General features: G+C 44.7%; 1 protein-coding gene across 2 annotated transcripts in view; it reads right to left on the bottom strand.

The window, feature by feature from the left end:
- The window catches only part of Hlcs (holocarboxylase synthetase), a 190,212-nt gene extending 178,071 nt beyond the window's left edge, over nt 1-12,141 (bottom strand). Inside the window, exons 1-2 of one of the 2 annotated variants that reach the window (XM_074072674.1) lie at nt 12,055-12,141; nt 8,917-9,888 (exon numbers count right to left, since the gene is read on the bottom strand). The gene's annotated coding sequence lies outside the window, so the exon portion shown is untranslated. Of the gene's footprint in view, nt 1-8,916; nt 10,239-12,054 lie in introns of those variants that run through there. The other variant, XM_074072675.1, reaches the window with a different exon arrangement.
- Between the last annotated feature and the right edge of the window lie 8,129 nt (nt 12,142-20,270).

Genomic DNA, 20,270 nt, shown 5'->3' with positions numbered 1-20,270 from the left:
ACAAAGTTCCAAATTCAAACCACAGTCCCACCAAAACAAAAAACCTCCCATCTAGTAGGAAGCTTTGGGTAGATGCTGAAATTTACATATCTAACTAGACAGTCTCTGGCTTCCAAATAAAAGAATCCATGTCTTTCATCACAGTGTTGGAGTACCAAAAAACAAGTTTGTGAATTTCAGATGAAACTCAGAGACCCCAGGATGTGAAGAATGACCATCTGTCTGAACAAGTACCTCTGGAAAAATAATTTAACTATTTAATTGAAATCCTGATGCTTGTTAGTAAAAGCTATACAATGTCAAGAGCTTTCTCTCAAAATTTGATTGTCTGTGGTATGCCTGTTTATTAACCAGAAGGTGGCAATGTTGATATTCACATATGTAGTCATAACTGAATTAAACTATTTTAAACCAATAATCCTTTTTTATTGGTGTAAATTCAAAATTATAAGTTTAATTTTGGACTGACAGACACAGTCACAGGCTAAAGACAAATTAGAGACTTGGTCTGTGATTAGGGCCTCCAAAGGAAGAAAAAGCTAGGTTTTTTATTTGTTCATCTTGAACCTGGGGCCTTGTGTATGCTAGGTGCCACTCTGCCACTGAGCTACAGCCCCAGGCCCAAAGTGGTCAATTTCAACTTGCCAATTAAACAGACATCCAGGTGCAATAAAGGTAGAGATCACTCCAATCCCAATACCACTGCCCTTGACAAAAGATTAATTTGGGAATTCCAGTTTTAAAAACATTTTCTTCAAATGGGGAAATTTTTTTATTAAATGCTTCTTAAATTTCCAAAAATGAATCTATATAAAATGAAGCTATGACATATATTTAACTGTATTTGGTTTATTTTTCTAATGTTATTTCTTGCTCTTAGAAGGTTGGTATTTATCAAAGGGAGCCTCATTTCTCTGTCAAAGTTGTTTCCGAGAAGAACACAATAACAGGAGAGAAAGCAAGATGTGAATTAAAAGACATTGTCACATAAAACCCTAGGACCCTGTCATTAGTGTGTTACTCTTTCTTTATTACAGGGAATTCCAAAATAACAGCTGTCTCCCTGATTTCCCAGCAGTAAAAATAAACACATGTACTGGTTCTAGGTCAAGTTAATGCTAATTGGGAGAATCATTTGAATTTACTCACAGTAAGTCTTAATACAGTAACAAAAACATGATGTCAAATTGGTACAGGAATATTACATAGCTTTTATTTTATTTGCAGAACTGGGAATGGAACCTAGGGCTTCACACATGCTAGGCAAATCCTCTACCACTGAGCTATATGGATGGCCCTTCCCATTTATTTATTTATTTATTTTGAACTATTTGTATTTATTTATTTATTTATTTATTTATTTATTTATTTATTTATTTTAAGACAGCATTTTACTATATGGCCCAGGCTGGCATCGATCTTGTGATTCTCCTTTCTCAACCTCTCAGGTAGCTGGAATTACAGGCAAGCACCATCACACCCAGCTGTTTCATATCTCTTAAAAGAAGATCATAAATGTTAGGGAACAACATTACTGTTTTAAGAGCAAGACAGAGATGAGGGTGGTGTTGCATGCCTGTAATCACAGCACTCGGGAGACAGAAGCAAATAGATCACGACTTCACAGCCAGCCTGAGCTACATAGTGAGACCCTGCCTCAAGGAAGAAAAAAAGAAAATAGAAAGATCGAAACAGTATTTACCAACTGCGTAAAATATGTAGGTTCTATGAGAGCAGAATTGTGTTTGGCTAGAGGTCACACATAAATGAACCTTACAACTGTTTTAAGTGTAAGTAGATGAATCCAGTGGTGCTGAAATGAAACTTACACAGAATAGTGTGCATAGAACTGACTGATTTCGAAGTGAAATGGCAAAATGCACTTTCCCCCAGTATCTGGGGTGAGCAACTGGTTGCTGTATTCTAGCACCTTCTAAGAACTTAAAACTATCCAGTGTTAGGATGCCAGGACCCTAAAGATGAAAGCAAAGTGAAAAATGGAACCAGACTCTCTACTAGGTGAGTTTTGCTGAGCCACATTGAATAACAAAAGAATTATAAATTAAAACACCTTAGAGGTAAACCACTGGAAGTATTAATTTGAACCCATGTTTTTAAGAGGAAAATAATTATCTTTTTTAAAATCTGTTCACAGTATGGTCACACTCGGATCCTGGGAAGCGTTTTATTTTCCCATTAAAAGGGACTGAAGATTTTTGGAAAAATGAGTGATTAAGGCCTTAGGAGATACCAGGTAAGGCAGGACATCATGTGCCAGAAAGCAGGAAAGCTTCAAAATAATAAATATTAAAAAGATATAGGGCATAACCAAAAGTGCTCCCACTAGCCAAATTAGGGAATTGAGCAGGAAACCGAAATACATCAAATTTACAAAGAGCCATGCATCTTTATTGATAGTCCTCAATAAGGGAAGAGTGCAGATATCCTAAAAGAATGTAGGATAAACCAGATCATTGTGGAGCCCTGTAATTTGGTTATGTTTGTAGTATTGATTCATTTACTGTATTGGTGAATCTTGGTAAGAATACTTTAGAAGGGAGTTTCTGACCCAACATGGCATCAATGCAGACCCCATAGCGCTCTGATTCCAAAGCAGAGTCATGGGAGGTCACCAGAACTCAATCAGATCTGGTTTTAAGGCTCCTTAAGAGATAAATGATCCTTAAAATACGATACTATACAAGATTTCATTACATGCAAAGGTTGCAAAAATTAAATCCATCCTAAGACACTGCAAGCCTCTGTGGGAGCTGCAGGCTTCTATAAGCAAGAAGGAAGAAACTTAGCAGTCCCTTCATCCCAAGCTTCATCTTCCCACATTTAAGTTACTGGCAGTCAACTGAGGTCCAAAAAGATTATGTGGAAAATCCCAGAAGTAAGCAATTTCAGAAATTTAAGATTGCACACTGTTCTGAGTAACTTGGATTCAGAGAAGGGGCTAAGTGAGATCACACTCCTTAGATTACAGAATCCTTGACTGGATGGAAATTAGTAATCGAGGATTCTATCTCATTTGCTGTCTCATTAAAGACTCGGAAAAAATGCAAAAATCTCTGATAAGTGATCTTAACAGGGACAGTAACTTTAAGAGTGTCCCTCTTCTAATCCAACAAAACATTGAGTCAAGTATAGAAAGGCTTGAAAGAAGCAAAGCCATAGATTTACATTTCTGCATTAATAAGGCCTCTATGCAGATCTGGTATTGTACAGACTTAAAATGTGTTAGAAAATGTGTCTGCTTTCTTTTTTATTATTATTACAAATTTGTATTCGGATATATTCATTATACGGGGGGATTCGTAGTGACAATTCCAATTAGATTTATACTGTACATTATTTACATTGCCCCCCATTGTCTCTCCCCCTCAGCCTGTTTCCACTCTCATCCCTTCCATCTTTCTGTAGCCTCTGGCTTTCCTGCCCATGGTGTCTGCACTGGTCAACAGAAACCACTAGATAGTCAAACAAAGGGGATTTAAGATGCTACAGCATCATGAAAGTGCTGAAACACCAGACATGGGACAATCAGGCAACCCAGGTACAGAGAGAGAGACACCTTGGCCACCACAGAGCTGAGGTGCACAAAGGAGAGGGAGTTTCCTCAGCCCAGGAATCAGTTGCCAGGTGGATTTGGAACCCACAGATGTATCCTGTGAAGACAACCACAGAGGAACAACTGAGGAAGACACCAGCAGAAAAGGAAGGACAATTCTCCATTCCTCCAACCTTCCAGTATCCCTGAAGCTCTCCAGGAGCCAAGTGGCAAAGGAGCCTTCAGGAGCCTCTTGTGACTCAGAGGAGAGAAGGAAAGTGGCAGGTATGGATGGATTTAAATAAACAGGGCTGAATTGTGTCTCCCTCAAATTCACATGTTGAAGTTCTAACCCCCAGTACCTCTGTGTGTGACCATATTCACAGGTAAAGTAAATAAAGAGATAAGGAAGGTAAAATAAGGCCATATGGGGGGCCACAGCCCTGTATGACTGGGGTCTATTAGGTATAGACATGCCATGTGAGGACACAGAAAAGACACCATCAACAAGCAAAGGAAAGGAGCCTCAGACAATCAACCCCGCCCACACCTTCATCTTGGACTTCTAGCTCCCAAACTGTGAGGAAGTAAGTTTCTGTTTAAGCTGCCCAGACTTTGGCACTTTGTTATGGCAAGTCCAGCAGATGGACACATCTCAGGTCTTAGCATCTCTTTCTCTGTCTCTCTAACCCTTTTTTGAAGTGTCCAGCAAGAGTTGAGTCTTTGCCACCTTCTGGCCCCATGTACTTCTCTTCCTTGGGGAGCCCACCCACCCCCTTGGCTTCAGCAGCCCCCTGTGGCCATGCTTCTCAGTCCCTGTGCAGCGGTGGTCTCTCCCAGTTCCACTGCCACAGTCATGTCCAGGCATCTCTACTTAGGAGATTCCATGTTGGTGTCTCAAAGTCAACATGAATACAACCAAATGCCTTTTCCTCTGGCAAATTACCTCTGTGTCCTGATTTCATGACATCACTTCCCCTTTACATCAGGACTCAGAATTTAGTCATTGTGGAGCCCTGACTTCGCCTTCACCCCATGTCTTGTTTGCTTCTATAGCAGTTTAACAGGACACACACACACATCTCTTCTTTCCAGTCCATGCCCCATTCTGCTCTCATTGGAACTGGCAAAATGGCCTCCTTGACAATTCCCTGCAGTTTCCCACTGCTCTGCTCCATCTAGCACGTTACACTTTCTGAAGTGCAGCCCTGATCCCATCCACCCCCCTCCCAGACTCTTGCACTGCCTGCCTCTCCCACAAGGACGTTCACGGGTCTTGCTGGCATTCAGGCCTTTCCTCGGTACCCACCTAGCCTGGTTTCCCCTCCTGCCATGCACTCACTTATCACTCCACATTCATCCTGTGCCTGCCCCACTCCAGGCACTGTGCCAACCACCATGGATATTCAACCCCCAGTAAACCTGTGCCATGGCTTGCATGCAGTTTGTCCTCAAGGGTTCACGTACTGAATCCTGGTCCCAGTGTGGCAGTATTTATGAGGTATGGCCTAGAAGAAGGTGGCTAAGTCCTTGGGAGTGCCACCACGAAAGGAATCCATGTGGTTCTTGAGATTGGGTTGTTATAAAGTGAGGCCAATTCTGTGCTGGACACCATCTGTGTGTGGCTGTTCCTGCATCTCTGCCATGTCATGCAACCAAGGGGACCCCTATCTGAAGCCATCCAGTCTTGGACTTTCAGCCTCCAAAACTGTGAGCTAAATAAACTTTTTTTTTTTACATTATCCAGCCTCCAGTGTTTTGTTATAACAACAGAAACTGTTGTTCTGCACACTGCAAGGTGGCCAGTATCATCCCCTCTTGCAGGGTAGGAAACAGAATTTTAGAGCAGTTGAGTGATTTGTTTAAAGTCCTACAACTAGGTGGGGAAGCTGAGGTTTGAATCTGTGTCTTTCCACCCCCAATGATAATGAGGCAACTGAGAGCAAAGAATGTGCTAGACACAATGACAAAGAGAAATGGGACTCAAGATCCAAGAGTGGCAGAAAGTTCCAGGTGTACCACTGCCAGCCCTAGGGACAATCTTTTATAGTCAACTCAGATGTGCTGGGACTGCCCCTAACTTGGACACACTCAGAAAGATGTAGGTGGGACTTAAGATAGATGAGGACAACAATGTGCCCTGAAAACACAGGATTGTGCAGCAAGAGGTGTGGGGTGTGCTTTCTGTACAGTAACTCACTATCAGTAGTTCATGACCATTTTGAGGAACTCCAAGTAGAGAATCAAAGATTAAAGGCTGGAATGCAGCATGGCATCCTGCACTGGATCCTGAACTAGAGAAAAGGGTATTAGTGGGAAATGTGAAATCTGAATTCTGCGGTTTGGTTCAATGTTGCATCCTTGTTAACACTCATTTTTAATAAGCCCATGGTGTGTAAAAGGAAGCTCTTAACACTGGAGGAAGCTGAGAGAAAGGTATAAAGAACTCTCTACTATTTTTTGCAATCTTTTGTAAGTCTTACACTATTTCAGAATAAAAAATTATAAAAATCAGAGTGACCCTTCACTTAATTTTTCTATGTTCCTAAATATTAAATAGCCAGGTGTTGTGCTTTGCTTTGCTTTGCTTTGGTTTTGTGACAGGTCTCACTATGGTAGTCCGGGCTGACCTGGATCTTAACATCTGCCCAGTGCAGCCTCTTGAACAGTGGGATTATAGGCATGCACCACTAGCCATGTGTCTTAAATTATTTCATCTCTCTGGTCCCCATTTTCTCAACTATTAAAAAAAAGAAGGAAAGACACAAACCAGATCGTCTCTAACCTCCCCTAGTTCCAAAATTCTGGGATCCTAATACATTTACAATGTGTCTCCATACATAACGTGATTTGCAGCGGCCTCTTTTTTTTTTATTTTATTCATATGTGCATACAATGTTTGGGTCATTTCTCCCCCGTTCCCCCACCCCCTCCCTTACTCCCCGTCCCCTCTCTCTCCCCCCCCACCCCCTTGCTACCCAGCAGAAAATATTTTGCCCTTATTTCTAATTTTGTTGAAGAGAGAGTATAAGCAATTATAGGAAGGAACAAGGGTTTTTGCTGGTTGAGATAAGGATAGCTATACAGGGCGTTGACTCGCATTGATTTCCTGTGCGTGTGTGTTACCTTCTAGGTTAATTCTTTTTGATCTCACCTTTTCTCTAGTTCCTGGTCCCCTTCTCCTATTGGCCTTGGTTGCTTTAAAGTATCTGCTTTAGTTTCTCTGAATTGAGGGCAACAAATGCTATCTAGTTTTTTAGGTGTCTTACCTATCCTCACCCCTCCCTGTGTGCTCTTGTTTTATCATGTGCTCAAAGTCCAATCCCCTTGTGGTGTTGGCCCTTGATCTAATGTCCGCATTGCAGTGGCCTCTTGTACACCTTTGTATCACTGGTGGAGTACCATGCCTGCACACAGTAGGTGCTCAATAAAAATTTGTGGAGCTAAACTGACTCACACCTCCCTCTGTTCACTGAGGTAGAACTGCTACTCTTTTACACAGCTGGCCACTAGAGAGCAAAGTGTTCCCAAAATTTTCTCCATTTCAAGCAAATTCATCTTCGTCCAGCAGAGGGGAGTGGTCCTTTACAACCATGGCATGTTAAAATCAGCCTGTGAGTAGGCCAGGGGTTGTCACACCTGCCAGCAATTGGATGGGGCCTGCAGGTGGGGTGATTAGTGCCATAAGCCTTCAGATGCACACACGGTGCTGCCTCTGCCCCACGCTCCAGCGCTCAGAGCTCTCCAAAGCCTAACCCACCTCCACGACGGGGACTGGGCTGCAAGTGAGTGGATGAACCCCACTCCTGATCACGGCCGCTCATCTTCCACAGGATCCTGTCACTTGTTGAACAAAATATTCATTTTTAAAAGACGCAGGAAGGTCGGATTTAGGAGGTCAAATGAATGAATGTAGAAATTGACTTTGCAACCAAAATGGAAAAATCCTCAGACTAAGTGCCCTTCCCAGGGGCCCAGGCCTGGACCTGTGTGAGCTGCAATGTATGTCGCAAAGTCATACAGGCCCAGTCAAGCATCCTGGGTTCAGATGCTGCCTTGACCCCCAGGTCCCCAACATAGGCAGGAACACACTCAGTGGCCATGTGACCATAGGTATGAGCCCCCTCCACAGCTCTAATGGGGGAATAATAATAGCATCCACCTGGTGTTGGTTGTGAGGCTGTGACCACTGTGAATGAGAAATAGTCCTCCTGGACAGTGACAGGAAGGGAAGAAAAGGGCAAGCTGCTGCTTCCGGCCCATCCTCACAAGAGCTCTGTGAGGGTGTTACTACTGCACCTCCTTTGAATGGAGCAGGTAACTTGGCCTCACGTGGGGCCCCTTTCCCAGTAAACTGCATTACCTTTCTCAGGCATGGAGAAGCCTGTCTGCCTAAAACCTGTCTTCCAATGGCCAGTCACGGTGCCCAAAGTCCCTACCACTGAACTCCTTCAGGCTAGCGAGATGTACACTGAACTTGGCTTCAAGTGCCAGGTGCTGCTTTTATTATATTATTTAGAAAACAAGAGTACGACCCCAGGGTGCAGGAAGGAGGACAGAAGCATTCTGATCTCAACTGCAGCCTGATAATCGCTGGGTAGGGGCCTCAGATTACTGGGGAGGGCATAAGAAGGAAAGTGGAGTGAAAGAAAGACCTAAAACGAGAGCCCAAGACAGAACCTGGGGGTGCAGCTGTCATTTATATATATAGGGATCAAACCCAGAGCCTCTTGCATGCTGGGCAAGTGCCTACCACTGAGCCATCCCCCTGCCCCTAATTGCTGCTTAAAAGAGAAAAAAACCATCCCCATTATAAGTCTTTGATACCGGCCTTGTCAGGGGGCTGGGAAAGAAGTGAGGTGGAAAGGTGCAGGTGGGTGGGAGCACCAAGCATTGGCATCCATCCCTGTAATCCCAGCCATGGGAACGAGCTTCCTTGTCTTCCCTGAATTCATTTCTGATTTTTAAAGAGTTCGTGCAAACCCCACTCTTTAGCCCAAACTCACTGGAGGTGGCTTAGAATAAAATCACAGTAAGAAACAGCAGTTCGTTAACCACAGGGCTAGGATGTCACCGTGCTTCTAAAACTGCAAAGCCCTAAGCGACAGACGCCGGATTGCAGAAGAGGCCAACAGCAAATGGTGCAGCTGAATTGGAACTTGATCTACGCAGCCCGATTCCTACAAGATTTCAGCCCTGGGACGAGGACGCCACTCGGTCCCCAAGCAAGCATCTGGAATAAGCAGCAAAACTCGAAGACCCCCTAGGGGAACAAGGTAACATCTGACGCAGGAAACCCGAGCCGGGCGGTCTGGCGGGTTCTGGGGGATCCATGTGGTCCCGGGATGGCGCGCCGCGCGTACCTGCAGGGCCGCAGCCCGGCGACCACTGTCCCTCGCCGTTCGTCCGTCTGTCCGTCGTCGGTGCGACCGTCCGCGCTCCTGGTCCCGCTCCGGCGCGCGCGCGCGTGAGACCCTAAGCCGGGCGATGAAATGCGCGGGAGAGCGCAGGGGTGTCGTCGCCAAGGGCAACGCAGGTGCAGCCGCAAAGGGAAAGGACCGGGTGGGTGCAGCCCCAAATCCTGGCCCGGCCCGGCTCGGCGATGCCCCGGACACCCCGGCCACACCGGCTGGGACCTCTGGCTCCGGCCTGCTGCACAGCCGCAGCGTGATCGCTACCTATCCTTTAGGGCAGGCTTAAATGTCAAATGTCACCACCTCCCTCCGGGAAGGCCTGGCCTGGCCTGCAGGCCAGGTGGGGCCGGCTTCTGCAGTCCCCGGCCCACTCTGTCACTAGGTGCTTGTACGACCTGTCTCTGCCTTCCCCGGGACTGGACCCCTTGGGGGCAGGAGCTGGCTCTGTTTTGCTGGCACAAAATGAAGTTGGCAGGAGGTTTTATTGAATGAGTGAGCAGAACAGGCAAACCGGGCTACTCTTGAGAGGGCAGGAGGTACAGACGCTAAACTGGACTGAAACGGGGTGGTGGGTTCTTGTCCCCCTCGTTACTCCTTCCTCCCTCCACAGAGTAACCCACTCTGGCTATTCTTCCAGTCTCCCTATCCACCCTAAAAATGGGGCCCTAATTCTGACATCTGAACCCTGAATCCTTCATTTTCTACACAGAGATTTTTAAGCAAACACTTGAGCCTCCTTCTGCTCCCAGGACTAGAGAAGTTTTTATTCTAGGGTGGGACATAGACTGACTGACTAGAATACCCTCCCCCAAAAGGGAAAGTGAATTATGTCTCACCCTCCAGGGAAGCATTTATAGAACGTCTGTGCAATAACCCTATATCAAGGAAAATCTCCATGACACCTGATTGCTGCTGGGATTCCTAGAAAAGAGGAAAGCTGAAATTCAGGGCAGATCAGAATGGATGAGCTCAATAACATGATTTGATCTTCTATGGCTACAAAATATCCCATGTTTGTGTTCTACCATTTTTCAGTCATTCTTCACATGGCAGACCATTCACCCTGGTGTCACTCTCATAACACTGAGAACATTCCTGTACAAAACTTTTTGGCCATCTTTCTGGAAACTGTTAAGGATATAGCTCTATAAATGAGATGACTGAGCCAAAGAGTATGAAACTTGCTAAGAATAAATATCAGATCAAAGCTCTTATCTCAAATGTGGAAAATTTTTTTTATTTTAGCACTCCCTTGTCAATATCAAGTGCTATATGCACAATTTAAAAATCTTTGCTATTTTTGTTAATGAAAAATAGAAATCTTCTCTCTCTCTCTCTCTCTCTCTCTGTCTCTCTCTCTCCCTCCCTCCCCTCAATGCAGGAGTTCTAACTTAGTGCCTTACACATGCTAGGCAAGCATTCTACACTGTACACTGAAATATACCCCAGGCCCTGGAATCTCTCTTTAAAAGTTTAGAGATTCTTTTTCCTTTTGAACTACTAGAAAAACTGATTTTTTTCCAATTGTTTCACTAGTCGTGAACATTTCCTCTATGAATTAACATCAATTTTGGTATTAGTATTTTTCTTATAGATTTATATAGATTCTTTCTATATTAAGAGCACAATTCTCAGGCCATCATCTGTGTGACATATTTTAATCCCAGTTTATCATTTGCTTTTTAATTTTGTTTGCAATGATCCAATGCACCATTTCAAAATTTTAATTAAGTCAATCCTCAAGTTTTGTTTTGTTGATGGCTTTTTTCACTGATTTCATCCTTAGGAAGAAGTTCTCCCCAAATTCCCAAAGTATAATATTGGCTAGTATTTATAATTTTTAAATACTTACATTTCAAAAAAGCAGAAAGAGATGGGGGCATAGCTCAAATAGTAGAGCACCTGCCTAGCAAGCACAAGGCCCTGAGTTCAAATCCCAGTACCATCAAAAATAGATAGACAGACAGACAGACAGATAGATAGATAGATAGATAGACAGATCTTAGGTCTGGGGATGTGGTTTAGTGGTAGAGTACTTGCCTAACATGTAAGAGGGGCATCTTAAATTCAAATAAGTGTGTACAGTGCATTGTTTGGTATTTTGCTTTATAACATATATATTCTTAGATACTCAGGAGGCAGAGACCAGGAGGATCCAGCCCCAGGCAAAGAGTTTAAGAGACCCTTGAAAAAGAAACCATCACAAAAAAGGGTTGGTGGAATGGCTCAAGTGGTAAAGCACCTGCCTAGCAAGCATAAGGCCCTGAGTTCAAACCCCAGTGCTGCCAAAAACAAAGAAAGAGAGAGAGAAAGGTATCTAGCTAGACTTTGATATACATATACATATGGATAGATAGTTGATAGACATCATCCAATGCGTTCTTTTCACTCAGTGTTCTGAGATTCACACGTACGCTGTGTATATTTGCACTGTACGCTCTCTCATTGCCATGTAACATTCTAGATGTGCCTATACCGTACTTTGTTTCCCTAGTCCTCTGCTATGGACATTGGGTTGTTTCCAGTTTGCTTGCTCTGACAAACAGCACTCCTCCGACCACCCATCTACTGGTATTCCAGAACACACAGACAAGCACTTCGCTACAGCTGGACCTGGAGAGGAATTACTGTGTGGCATAGACCAAGCTCACGTTCAATCTGAAAATATACTGCCAGCTGTTTTCCAAAGGAGGTAAAGCAATTTACACTCCTGTTACCAGTGGGTTTTATCTGTTTTCAGTTCAGTGTTTTTAAGTCAAATACTTTCTACTTTAGATTTTAGAGTTAAACTGATTTTCACAACTGTTCTGGAAAATTTTGAGGTTCCCACACACAAAGCTTCACAGTGTGGTCCTCAGTCAGCAAAATCTCCCAGAAGCAATGAGCCAGCTAATGTCAAACGTCCTTTTGTCCGAAGTCTAATTTGGAATAGGGTGGCCTTGGACCCCATGGGTCCAAGGACAATGGCAGGAGCCTTGTGAACCTGAGAAGCCTGATGTAAGCTTGGGGCGTGGGAGGTGTCTTCACTTGCACAAAGCAAACAGCTGCTTTCAAAATCCACTGCTATTTGTAGCTCTCTGCCCTCACCTGCCGTGTCCCATACAATCTTCCATTTAATCTCTTCCTGGGGACCACAAAAAACATTTACACTTTTGGCTTTGGTAATCATAATTCCAGGCATTAACCCTAGAAATGATAAAAAGAAAAAAAGATTATATTTGTAAAGTGATAAAAGCAACATTATTTTTAAGTTGGAAAGTTAAGTATTTGACTATTAGGGAATAAACTGAGGAAAACCAGTCTATCTACTCATGATACCAGGTATAACACAGACTTTTTTCTTTTCAGAGTCATTTGAGATTAAGGTTGCAGAAGTCATGGCCCTTCCCCTCTAAGGTCTCCAGGGTATATTTCCTAAGCACATTTGTCTTACTTAACCACAATGGCAATGACTGAAGCCAGAAAATGCACATTGACCCAGTGCTAATGAAACAGGTGGTAGGGACCCGGCTGGGGCATGGCAGGAGTTAAGCACCACTACAGCACTGTCACAGCACTGCTAATGGTAATGACAAGTCTTTACTGTAATGTCCTTTTGCAAGTTCACTTTTCCTTTCAGTGTGCTGCCATGCTGGGGCTGGGGAGATGTGACTCCCTAACTGACAACTGCTGGACCCTTCCTGTCCCAGCTGCCTTGAGCAAAGGACTGCCACCCAGGCAGCCATACTGCCCTCCTGCCAGCACCAGCCACTTTGAACACAAAGCACAACCTCAGGTCCTGAAGAAACTGCCCCAGAAAACAGCTTTTACCAGCGTTTTCTCCAAAACAAACCTTGGAGAACCCTGAACCATACAGCCATTTTCACCTAAGCCAAAGGGGGCACCCTTCCCCTGGTGGCCCAGCAGAAGACCAGTGACTGGTGCAAATACCATCCTTCATTTAAGTCAGTGACTGCCATGACTGATAACAGGAACTGTGCCATGACTGGTCCAATGCAACCCTTCATTTGCATGAGGGGACTACCATTGCATATACACCTTTGTCACACCCCCCTTCCTGGCTAAATACGCAGGCTGCTTGGCTCTGGGATACACCTTCCTGTGTTACCCTCTGATGTTGCAAAGTTAGTTTCAAATAAAGACTTCTCCTGGCTGGTCTTTCTTGCCTACTTTTGACTTTCATCATTAGTACAGTGGCTGAGCTGGTAACACAGAACAAGAGAAGAAAAGAAGCAGAGGTAAAGCTGCGAGCAAAGGCAGAGAAGCTGGTGCTGTCCCAGTGGGAGCAGCAGCAGAACTAACAAGCATGAGTGCCATCAGAAGCAGTAACTGTAACATCAGTGGCCAGTCAGGGTCTGTGGCAGCAGAGGCACCAGTGGCAGCAAGGTGCCTGAGGTCACCCCCAAAGTGAAGTGACATCAGTAGAGTCAACTGGAGGCAGCAGCAGGAGTGGCAGTGCTTGCCACCAGAGCTGTCAAGTGCTTCAGGACAGAACCCTGGAGCATGAGAGCTTAACACTGGCCCCTGTTACAGCTGCCAAGCCCTCCAGGCCTTGAACCCCCAAGGGGCAGAAGCTATGGTGCTAGAAGTCTGCACCTTCCACTGTCCACTGTCATCCACCATGACTGCTTGCTACAAACACCCACCAAAGGTCTGGAATAACGGAGCAGCTTCTCTTCACCTGCCCAGGATATCTAACTAGGTGGAGAAACTCTAGCCAGCTGGTTTGTGACACACTAGCTACCATTCAGCCCATATTCATATTTTGTTAGTTACAAATATTTTTGATAGCATCTGATATGGTTTGAATGTAACCCTCTGTGATAGAGCCTTAATTCCCAATTTGGCAGTATTGGGAGTTGAGGCCTCAGTTTAGATCACAAGAATGGAGTCATCACGAACAGACTAAGGCACTCTGCGGTGTGGGTTAGCTCTCCAGGTAGCTCTGTTATACAGTGAGCTCTTTCTCCACCATGGTATAACACAGCACACACATCCTTACCAGACATGGCTGCTATGGCCTTGGACTTCCCAAACTCTGGAACCACGAACTAAATACACTTTCTTAATAAATTACCCAATCTGGTATTCTGTCTTAGCAACAGAAAACAAACTAAGACGACATCCTTCTTAGCAATATTATTTTTCCCAATTTAAGGACATGTGTCATTTAGCTGTCATGTCTTTATTCCTCTTTAATCTGAAGCAGTTCCCTCCACAACCTTGACACTGTTTAAGACTGGGCCAGTATTTGGTAGCTGGTCCTCGGTTTCAGTTTGTCTGACATTTCCTCATGATCCAGTTTGGGCTATGCATTTTGGCATATGGTACCAGTTCATTCCTTACTGCTGATGCTGACTGATCACATGGCCAAGGTGGTATCCGCTAGATTTCCTCCTTGTAAAAGTTCCTTTTTATCTTTTTAAATGAAGTGATATTTTGAGACTGCAATGTCTTATTCCTTTTGTACCTAGGAGTTTTAGCATTCATTATTTGTTCCTTCCTTAATCAGTTACTTTTCTAACTATTGTTCCTTCAGCACTTACCAGTTGGAAGCACTTATTTTATTGAACAAGTATCTCTTTATTTATTTGTAAGTTTATTTGCTTTTTAATATCACTCTAAAGTCATAGGCTTTTTTTTCTATTCAATGTGCTCATTCACTATTGCTATTATTTTTTCAGTGTTCAGATTGTTCCAGGAAGCCCCTGTGTCCTTCTGACCTGTCTCCATCATTCTTTGGGCATCTCCTTGCTTTTTGGCACAAGTTGTTCACTTTCCCTCAATGAGGCATTTCTCCAAGGAACTCTGGCTCCTTTTAATGGATGATAGTATTTAGAAACTGAGACAGTGGCACAAGGACTGCTCATTACTATTGGTGTGGCCCTGCCCCCAGTCTCTTTCAGCAGACAGATCTTGGAAACAGATTTTCAAAACAAATCCAAACAAAAATTTACAAAACTCTGCCTTTCCTTCCTTCCCGCCACATGGTCTCTCCTCCCTCCCCCCATAGTGGATTCATGGCTCCTACCAACCAGTATCATTAAATTTACTAATTTGCTTAAACCTATGACACAGAAACACTTTCAGAATTGTTGCACAAGATCACTACCAACTAAGCGAAGTTCAAAATTTCTTTGTAGCTTTGTTTGCTTCCTTATACACAGAAGGAACATAGTCAAAGAGAGACATTCAAAGTTATTTGGGCTCATTTTTCTGTGGTTATTTTTTTTATATGGGTTAGATAATTTGTTCACTTGTTTGTATTCAATTTTAGGGTTCCCCCCTCTCATCTTTGTTTATTTAACTTTTTATTTTATTTTTTGAGACAGAATCTTGCTATATTGTCCAGACTGGCATCAACATCCCAGTCTCAAGTCATTTCCTGCATGGCTGGGACTGAAGGCACACACAACTATGCCTGGCTTAACTTTATTCTTAAATATGAAAATTTTCACGTTTCTAAAGTCATAATTACCCACTTCTTGGAGAAGTATCATTTTCTCTTAGACTTTCACCTCATTCCCATCCACCCAAGAAACCAGGTTGCTAGTTTCTAGTTTATTCTTCCTGAGTTTCTTTTTTTTTCCTTTTATTTCTTCCTTCCTTCCCTTAAAATAACTGAGATACTTGAGTATTTTACTATATCCCCCTTTTTATACAAAAATAACCCTATGTAATACTTTTTTGTTTAGCTTTTTTCCATTTCTCAGTATACCTTAGAGTCACTCCATATCAATTTGAGGCAGGACAGGTAAGGAAAATGAGGCATGGGAAACAGGAGCCAGGAATTCAGAGGTAAACACTGTATTAATGAGCACCATGATCAAAAGCACACAGGCACTATTTTCTTTACTTTAAGCCATACACCCCCTCAATAAGCTGCAACATTTAGTAAAAACAAAAAGGGGGTGGGTGAGAGCAGCTCTCGCCCCCTGACCTTCCCCACCCCAAATAATCAGCATGCTCCAAGGATATCTTAAAGAAATCCTGGAAAAAAATTAAAAAGTTAAAAAAGAAAACACTTGGGAAGATATTTGATCACAAAAGTGTCCACAAAGAAAAATATTTATCTCATGGACGGACACACTTAAGCACGTGTGTCATTACATCCCAAAATTTAATAAACAAGTCAACCTTCCAATCTCTGGGCCCAACTGATAAGAAAATGTAACAGCAGAAGTGACGCAATATAGCAAGTATCCAGAAAAAAGGGACACACTCATCCCAGGGTGAATTTGAGTCAAACCCCAACCTACTTTTTCACCCTAAATACTCCTGACGTTAGAGCGCTCATTGCACCTGTTGCCAGGTGTGCCTGCACCCATGTCTGTGCTGTGTACTATTTTTCTATCTTTGCTTTGCTTTAGCAATAAGCTTTTTTGGTGTCTACCTCCACGCGTCTTAAAAATTTTTTTTGCTGTAACATCAAGAACTTGGCACCCAAGGGCCCGGCGGGGACCTCCTCCCTTTTGGAGACCTCCTCCCTGGAGTGTCGCCCATTCAGGTAACAAATTCACAAACCTCTTCTCTTTTCACAACCCTGCACCACTGCATTGCATGGATGCACTGAGGTTTATTCATCCAGATGCCTATGGACTTGGCATTGACCGTGCTTTCAAACCTCTGCCATGGCAAATAATGCTGCAATGAGTAACCTTGTACACCTATGCACTGTTCTGTGGGCGCAGATGTCCTCCAGGGCAAATTCTCAGCCGCAGAGTAAATGGGCAAACGCATCCGAGGTTTGTTAGATATTGCCAAACACCCCTCTACAGGAGCCGTTCCATCTTGCATCCCACCAGCAAGGTCTGAGCATGCCCGACTCATCATTTCTGCCTTTTTTGCAAACTGATTGTTAGAAGTGGCACCTCACCGCGCTGTGCAGTAGCTCCCTTGGGAGACACACTGAGCACTTTTCCACTTAAGGTCCAGTATTACGTCATTTTTGTACAGATCGTCCGTTCATTTCTTCTACCTACTTTTAAATTAGATTTTGGGGTTCTCTAGATCTTTAAGTCATTTACATATTTGCAACATTAATCCTTTATCTGTGATATATGCTGCAATTTTTTTTTTGCCAGTTTTTTTTTATGGTAGGTTTTTTTTTTTTTTTTGCTCGCTACGCAGCAAGCTTAACCTTTTGATACCATGCCCGTGGGAAGGGGCGGGGCGCGCAGGCCCCGTCGCGCATGCGCGCTTACCGCGGGCCGAGCCGGCGGGGGCCGGAGGGGAGGAGCGCGAGCTGCGGCGGGTGCAGCGCCGCGCGGCCGCGAGGTCCCCGTAGCGGCCCTACCGGAAGCCCCGCCCCCTCCCGCGTGCTGGAGCCGGTCTCCCCGCGGTCTCTGCAGCAGCCCCTCGACCCCGACCCACCCAGGGCGCGGACATCCCCCAGGCGGCGGCCCGCCCAGGCTCGCCTGACCCCCGAGGGGCCCCGGTCCCCCCACACCTCCTTCCGGCCCGCGGCGCCCCCGCCTACTGCTGAGTCCGAAGTCCGGCCGCCTCCTCCGCCGATGGTCGCGGCGAGTCCCCGGCGCTGCGCCCCCTGGCGGTTAACGGCGTGCAGTCCGCGGGAATGCGCACTGCGCCTGGCGCCCGGGCCTCCTGCAGCTTAACCTCTGCCCACGCTCTGGGGATCACAGCCAGCCAGGCCACAGTCTCCCCGCACCCTTCGCTGTCCTTAGAGACGCCTTTCTTTGCCGCCCTTCCTCCTGCAGCCTCTCAGCCTCGATCCACAGCTCACCATGCTCAGCAAAGCAAGGGCCTTCCCTGTCCCTCTGCGGACTTCCTCCCAGACAAGGATTTCCTCCTGTCCCCAAACACCATATTGTCTTTTCCAGCACTGACTGGGTGGCCAGTAATTCAGTTCTGACACCAACTCCTGGAGTTAGCGTGACCCCCACTGACGAAGGGCTCAGCCCGGGAAAGACCCCACTGCTGAGGCCAGCCCCAGAGGCATTTCTGCCGCCCACTCGGGATAATTCCCTAGGAAGACTCACGGAACTCTGGAAAGCCCTTCACTTGCTTTGTACTATTAGGTTATTATAAAGGATACAACTCAGGAGCAGCCAATTAGGGACGCATCCGGCATGCAAGGGCCACACTTGGAAGGCCACCTCCCAGAACCTTCATGTGATCACCAGCCAGAAACTCTGCACCCTCTGGAGGGCTCTTAACGAGGTTTCATTATGTAGGTGTGATTGATTAAGTGGTAATTAGTGACTGAACTCAACCCCCAGCTTTTCTCCCCTTTAACTCATATGGCTGGTCTTTCTGGCCACCAGCACCATCGTGGTTCTACTCAGGTGCCTACTAATAGTCATCTCAATAGCATAAACTTAGGTATGATTGAAAGGGGTTCATTTTAAAGATAGCCTAAAGCTCAGGAAATTCCAAGGGTTTTGGAAGCTCTGAACCAGGAACCAGGGTCAAAAGACCAAATACATATATATATATTATATATATTATTATTACTATTATACCACACGCCCAAAAACTACAACCTGATTCTAATTGTGAGAAAAAAAAAATACAAGTCCCAATGGAAGAACATTCTACAAAATAACTGACCAGTCTAAATGGAAATGAAGGAGTGTATGAGGATCTGTCAGATACTCATAGTATCAGATACTCATCAGTCAAGAGGAGTCTGAGGAAACAGGACGGTTGGATGTACTGTGGTGTCCTAGATGGTTTATTCTCATAAGCTTTCTTGAGCTCCTGGTTCTCCCTGACCTAACTGGGGGGCAACGGGAGATGCAGAAAGAACAAAGGATAGAAGACAGACATGCATAAAGTTGGGGCCAGGTGTGCTGGGTGCTCAGATGGAAACGAACAACAGCCCCATTGCATCTTTTCTCTACTTTTCTTCTATTCTACTTACTTCTAAAGTCTTTCTTTTCTATTCTTTAAAGTCTCTTTCCTTAATCTCTCTTAAAGTCTCAATGCTCAGACTTGCACTGCCCCATGTTTCCTCTAATCTGTAACATAACTCAGGCCCAGCTTCAGCCCCAACAGGAGCAGTGTCACAGCAACCTCACAAACAGGCCACAGCCAGCCAATCAAAATCCCATCAAAAAACCTCTGGTCCACCTTCAGCAATCTTTTATATCCAGTGGTAAACAAGGAGGTAGAGCAACAGTTCTGAGGAGGGGTTTTACATTGTAACAAGAAAAACCCCTACTTTTGTGAATGTAAACAGCTTAGGAAAAGCAGCTGTGTTGCATTTTGCCTTCTGGCTCTCTTCTGCGGCTGGGACTGTGCCAAATTCAGCCTGTAGATCATTGAGCACAACTGTGCTTATGTCAGGTTCTCATAGGCTCCTCATAATCTGCTCCCCACAGTTTATTAAGATGTAAATAACAGAAATCTGGTTTATGGCAACTCTTCTTAACTTTTTTGCAAGTTTTTTTTATCAATCTAAAACTAACCTAAAAACAAGTGACTTTCAGAAAATTGAAAAAACACCTGTCCTATTGGAGGACTCCAATTTTGAGGACTCACCTTTAAAACACAGAAGGAGAAAAATTGTACATAACCTCTTTGCTGTTGTGTTTCTGGTCAGTGTTCTGGCAGGAGGGGCGAGAAGTATCATAATGGTCTATTTGTGTATTAGATGTAAACTGATTTTGAGAGAGAGAGCGCCACACACCAGAACTCCTCAGAAGTGGTGCCCTCAGCCCCTAAGCCAGAGGGAAGAAATGCAAGGGATTCAGGGGGAGAAGAGGATTGAGGTGCCATTTCTTTGGAGATAGCCCTTACGTGGCTGTGGGGTTTCCTCTCCTGATCCCTTCATTCCCTCAAGAGAAGCCCACCGAGCAGAAGGTTTAGTTAAGCAACTTGGGCAGTGCAATGGTTTGAATATGGGTATGTTCCCCAAAGGTCTAAATGTTAAAAGGCTTGGTCCTCGAGGTGGGTTCTCAAGTACTGTGGATGCTGTGGATCTTTGAGAGTGGGGCCTAGAAGAATGGACTTAGGTCATTGAGGGCATGCCCCTGAATTGTGGCTCTCCTTCTCCTGCCTGGTTCACTATGTGAGTGATTTGCAGAGACACACCTCCCACCATTGCTGACCAGTACCTCACCAGAGGACCAAAGCAGTGGTCTTTTCTGATCTTAAACTGGGCCTCCAGAACCCTTAGCTAAATAAACCTTTTCTCTGTATAAGTTAATTGCCTAAGCTATTTCATCATAGTATCTCAAAGTTAATACAGACAGCTAGATCATGTGAGTCCTTGCAGTTGGGAGACCCTGTGAAGTCCCCCAACTGCCATGGCCTTAGAAATCTTGGGAAGAGATAGGCTA

This window comes from Castor canadensis, chromosome 5, assembly GCF_047511655.1.
Source record: "Castor canadensis chromosome 5, mCasCan1.hap1v2, whole genome shotgun sequence".
In the NCBI taxonomy this organism is placed as follows: Eukaryota; Metazoa; Chordata; class Mammalia; order Rodentia; family Castoridae; genus Castor; species Castor canadensis.
The sequence above is the reverse complement of the archived record's forward strand: the minus strand, read 5'-3'. Positions and strand labels throughout refer to the sequence as shown.